Below are 6098 nucleotides of genomic sequence, written 5' to 3' on the forward strand. Positions count from 1 at the left end.
AAAACTTACTAAAAGAATAGAAGAAAAGATTTCATCAGAAAGTTGCCAGAGAATAGAAAAGAATAGAATGATAATAAAATCTTGTCTGAGACAGTGGGACTGTGATTAGCAATTAATTAAAAACAACTACATGAGACCAATCAAAGATGCACTTGTTGCATCCTACAGCAGCAAATTTATTATTTTATTATATATATTATATCCAAAGAAAATGATATATTAAAACTTACTAAAAGAATAGAAGAAAAGATTTCATCAGAAAGCTAGCAAAGACTAGAAAAGGATAGAATGATAATAAAATCTTGTGACTGACTAGAGAGTCTGAGACAGCTGGAAAGTGATTAGCTATTAATTAAAAACAACTACATGAAACCAATCAAAGATGCACTTGCTGCATTCTACAGCAGCAAATAATTGTTGTTTATATTTAGTTTTTGAAGTCTCTCAACTTCTCAAGAGAAAAATCTTAATGAAAAGATTTTTCATAAAATATGTCTGCGACACCACCCTGTCCTGGTTTGGAATGGGAGGAAAATTCAGGGGAGTGATGCAAAGCTTTTTGTGTAACTGATGGGCTGCTGAACCACTGAGAAGCTGGGCACAACTCTATGAAGCACACATGTTAAAAACCAAAAACCCTCAAAATTCTCTCTTTCCTTTCCAATCAACAAAAAAGCAGCAAACCCCAACCTCAACCCCCAACTCAGCCAAACCAAGCCAAACAGCTTCACTGTGATATTTTATGGAAAATCCCTTTGCCAGGATTTCCTCTCCTTGGAAGCTGGGAAGCCTCAGCTTCTCTCTGTTTTGCTGCTTTGGAATGTGATCTTGAGAATTGTTTACCCAGAATGCGACTTGTTTGTAATTAATGACCAATCCCAGTCCAGCTGTGTTGAGACTCTGGTCAGTCACGGGTTTTTATTATTCATTCATTTCCAGCCTTCTGATATATCCTTTCTCTTTCTTTAGTGTAGTTTTAGTACATAATTTCTTTTAATATAATATTGAGGGAATCCAGGAAATTCCTCTGGCTGCCTTGGAGGGCTCCAGCCCCTGCCTGGAGGGCTCAGAGACCTTGGCACAGAGCCCAAGACCCCTGTGCCTTTGATTTAGCCCTTGGAAAAAACAATTACCAGCCTTTATAGGAAGGATTACAAGTCAAGAGAGTTTAAGTAGAATAATAGTTAGTTTGTCATGGGGCAAAAAATAGATTTTTGAGATTTTTAGAATGGGGGCTTGAAGTCCCAAGATAGAAGAATTTAAGTGCCTTGTCCTTCCTTCCTCCCTCCCTCCCTCCCTCCCTCCCTCCCTCCCTCCCTCCCTCCCTCCCTCCCTTCCTTCCTTCCTTCCTTCCTTCCTTCCTTCCTTCCTTCCTTCCTTCCTTCCTTCCTTCCTTCCTTCCTTCCTTCCTTCCTTCCTTCCTTCCTTCCTTCCTTCCTTCCTTCCTTCCTTCCTTCCTTCCTTCCTTCCTTCCTTCCTTCCTTCCTTCCTTCCTTCCTTCCTTCCTTCCTTCCTTCCTTCCTTCCTTCCTTCCTTCCTTCCTTCCTTCCTTCCTTCCTTCCTTCCTTCCTTCCTTCCTTCCTTCCTTCCTTCCTTCCTTCCTTCCTTCCTCCCTCCCTCCCTCCCTCCCTCCCTCCCTCCCTCCCTCCCTCCCTCCCTCCCTCCCTCCCCTCCCCTCCCCTCCCCTCCCCTCCCCTCCCCTCCCCTCCCCTCCCCTCCCCTCCCCTCCCCTTCCCTATCTCCCTCCATCTTTTAAGTGATATTGGCATTTTTAAATTAGTTTAGAGTAAAAACTCACTGTCTAACATAGGTGATAAGCATTTAGAAGTTATTGTAAATATTGTACATGTAGTTTTTAGTATAAAAAATAACACCACCCCAAGTACGGGCAATGTGCCTCAACCCAACCTGCCAGACAGACCTTGGTGAGTAAAAAAAAAATTATAGATAAAAAATCAATAAACAACCTTAAGAACAAGAATAGAAGAGTTCTGACTCCTTCTACTGCCGGGCTGGGAAAAGAGACATTCTGACACTTGGGGTCACTGTGATCAGCAGAGATTCTGAGATAATATAATACAATATCATATCATATCATATCATATCATATCATATCATATCATATCATATCATAAAATAAAATAAAATAAAATAAAATAAAATAAAATAAAATAAAATAAAATAAAATAAAATAAAATAAAATAAAATAAAATAAAATAAAATATCAGCGTTCTGAGGACATGGAGTCAAATTCAATGTAATGTTAACCCTTCCAGTGCCTCAATCCTCTCTCAAATGAGAAAAAACCCCGATATACAAACATGTAAAAGAACAGCATAAAGACATCAAAGTTGGTGTAGAAGTCCCAAATAAGAAAGAAAAATAAATTATTTGCTTTTTAGAGCTAAAATCCTCTTATAAGCTATAGAGAAAAGACTCTTTTTCCTTATAGCACATAAAGATATAAAGAGATAAGAGCGTACCAAGTTGATAGCAAACAAAAGCCTCCATACTAAAATAAACCAATGCTAAAATAACTGTAATCCTAGAAAAAGTTAAACAGAAAAAAACGTGGTCCTATGCTTCCAAAAAAAAAGAAAATCTCTATTCCTAAAGATAAAAATAATTTTAAAAAGAGACAATAAAGATAATTTTCACATTTAAACAACACATCTTTATAACAATACCCCTTAAATCAACATAACCCATCAACAAGCTATAAAAATGCTTATAACAATAAGAAAAACTTCATCATAGCAAAATTCCCCAAACAACTGCTGTTTGTAACAAATTAAGAACAACAAAACAACTGTTTCCTTTGTCTCTAATAAAAAAGTCTCCATAACCTTAAAAAAAGGACTTTTCTCCCTCAATAAACTAAAGAAAAACTATTTTAAAAATTATAAACTAACTAAAAATCTTAAGTGTAATTTCTTTACATTACCAGTGAGGAAGAAAAGTTGTGAGAAGAAGAAAAGTGTTCTAAAATGTTTGTTTTAGTTTTTAACTACTTTTTTCCTTCCAATTACTTTTAATATAATTGTCTTTATACCCTCTTGAAGTTTTAAACCTGCTTCACCTTTCTCCTAATCCTATCTCACAACAAAAAGCAAGTGTATCAGTAATCAGCCAACACCAAACCTACCACATTCTTTAGTATATAAGGAAAAAAAATTCAAATTAAAAAAATCTTAAATTACCAACCCTAAACCACAACACAAAATTGGCGTTTCCACCCAATTTCAAACTAAGACCACCACACACCCCAGGGGTCCTCCTGCACCTTCCCCTCACCTGGGGTTCTCCAGGGTGACATTCTGGGTGCTGTTGGATATCTGGATCTCCAGGGTCCTCTCCAGGAAATTCCACATCTTGGCACATGATTGGCTGCTCCAGGGGGACAGAATCTACTCCTCCCGTCTGGGGTTTCCTCAGCTCTGGGATCTTGGCTTTGGAGACAGAATTTTCTCAGCTCTGGAGTCTCCTTGAATCCATGATCTTCTAACTCCCAGGTCTCCTCCTCAGCTCCAGAGTCTCTTTGTTCCAGAATCTTCTTCAATCCAGGATCTTTTCCTCAGCTCTGGGGTCTCCTGAATCTTGTCAGCTCTGGAATCTTGTTCCTGTCTCTGGAAATTTCTTGGATCCACAATCTCTTTGTGTGGGAACTCAGCACAACATTCCTGATGTGCAGAGTCACCGAGACCACTCTTGGGGCACTCGGAAGTCCTGGAACATTGCCAGAAGTGTTTGGTGGTTGGACTTTGATCCTGCATGGGAAACGACACCTGTATGAGGATGGGAGGATCACACGGGGATAAATGGTGAAGAGATAGATTAATTATAGTGTGAAACACAGGTCTTAGAATCTCGGTACAGGGGGGTTCTAGAGAGACAAGATGGAGGAATTAGGGTGTGTCCTGTCCTCCTTCTTCTTCTTCTTGTTGTCCATCTTCTGTGGTGGTGGTGGCACTTTGAGATTGGTTCTTACTGAATGTGCACTTGTCAATAAGGGTGAAAGGTATTGGGGAGAAAAGGTAAATATCTTACGTGTAGTTTTTGGTATAAAGATAAGTGACCGCCCCGAGGGCAGTCAGTGTGCTCATGGCTGACATGCTGTGCGGACCTCCGTCGTGCCAGAAGAAAATATTGTAGATAAGAATTCATAAACAACACTGAAGACCGAAAAACCTGAAGACTCCTTTCATCCTTTGGAGCGCAGGCTGCCCCAAGGCCATCCCAAGCCTTTCCAGGCCATTAAAAACAGCCGATAATGGGACAACTGGCGTCCGCTGCGTGGGCTACTCCCACCAAGGAGGGGTATCAGCCCTGAAGAGCCGAAACTGAAGAGCGAGAGGGCAGCTCCGGACTTGGACGAATTCCCAGGAGAGCACTGATAACTCCTTGGGAGAGAAGGCAGAAGAAAAAAACGGCCGAGACAGTCTGAGGAAAAAAAACAGCAGTCACTGAGAATTACATCTCTCAGCTTCTGCCGAAGAAAGTTTGTAGCAGAACAGCCCGGATCGGAACCAGAAAGGCGCCTCTGGATCCATCTCCTGTGACCTGCTGGATGGAGATCGGGGGCCTTCGGACTGCTCTGATGACAGAGATTCGGTGAGAAGGTCAAAATCAAGAACATGGGGGGCACACTCTCCCAGGAACAGCTGGGAATTTTGTCCGCCTTACAAGGCATGGCACAGACATACACAGTCGGGATTCCAAAGAAGGAGCTTAAAGAGCTTTTATTGTGGGTGAGACTCAATTACCCGTTTTCAGAGACGCATCTGTTGTTCGAAGTAGGGTTTTGGCAAGAAATTAATAGGCACCTCTATCTCCTAGCCACGAAAAAAGACAAGACAGCCTTAAAATTGCTGTCTCCGGCAAGAATAATGCTAGAAGGCATATCAGTGCAGTCAAAATGACTGGATAGGCAACAAGCAGTTGCAGGTCCCTCAGGAGCAGGGGGAGGAGAGCAAGGCTCTAGGCAGAGATTGGCTCTGGCCCCAGTTAGTCAGGGGGAAAAAGCGCTTGAGGAACGGGAGCAGGGAATAATGTCATTGCCTCCAATCCCACCACCCAGAAAGCCTAAGAAATCCCTAAAACGTCCCGAAACCCCAGGGAGTACAGGGACTTCAGGCTCTGACTCAGAAGCAGCGGGGTCGGAGGAGGGGGCCCGAGGGGAGAAGAAGGGTTGGGGGAAGTGCTTTCTCGCAGCGAGCACGGTGGCACGGCGGGCTCAGAGAAGGCTGGCGCAGCTGTGACGGTGCAGGCTGGGGGGGGGGGGGGGGGGGGGCGTGAGTAAGGAGGTAATGGGAGACACAGGTTCTGGTGCGGCTTTCGTAAGCACAACCGGGAGCAGTGGCTGCTCCAGCCAGCACGGTGGCAAAGATGCACGCGAAGGGCAAGGCTCGCGGAACTCACAGGGGGAGGTCTCAAACCAGTGCGGGAGCGTCAGACACGGGCAGTGAGTTGGGAGAGGCTGCACGGCCCCAAAAGGCCACCGTAGAGAGACACAGGAGATGCGCGGTTGTGACATCAGACCCAGAAGTAGGGACGCGGAGATCGGCTCGAATCGTGGAGCAGGCCCGGGTGCCAGCGGGGGGCGGGCTGCGCACAACGGTGGGAGGAGTGGATACAGCCTCAGAGGAGGAGGAGAGAGAGTCAGGGACAGATCAAAGGGAAGAGATTTCAGAGGTGGAATGGGAGGGAGGGAGTGACGTCAGCTCGGGAGAGACGGGGGTTGGTTCCAAAAGCACGCATGCGCAGAGAGCAGAGCGCGGGCGGAGGCGGGCCTGATCCCCTGTGATGTCTCGGGAGAGGAGGGGCCGTGCTCGGGGTTCCACATCCCGAGGCTCCACCCCCTCTCCAGTCCCGGTGCCTTCAATCCAAACCCTTGTGGTCCAAGCCTCTTCTCTTAAAGGGAGACGTTCTTGTATTTGAGCTCCATTGTCAGGTGAATTAAAAGCCAGGCAGCCTTGGTCTCAAACAAGATCGCAAGCACAGCAGTTGGCCGAACAAGGGGCAGTCTCGTTCATGCCGTCATCCGAGCTACCCAGTGTGGTGACAGCACCACCTCGTGGGGGGATGAAAGAAGTGCACGA

Source organism: Melospiza melodia, chromosome 26 (assembly GCF_035770615.1).
Source record: "Melospiza melodia melodia isolate bMelMel2 chromosome 26, bMelMel2.pri, whole genome shotgun sequence".
In the NCBI taxonomy this organism is placed as follows: domain Eukaryota; kingdom Metazoa; phylum Chordata; class Aves; order Passeriformes; family Passerellidae; genus Melospiza; species Melospiza melodia.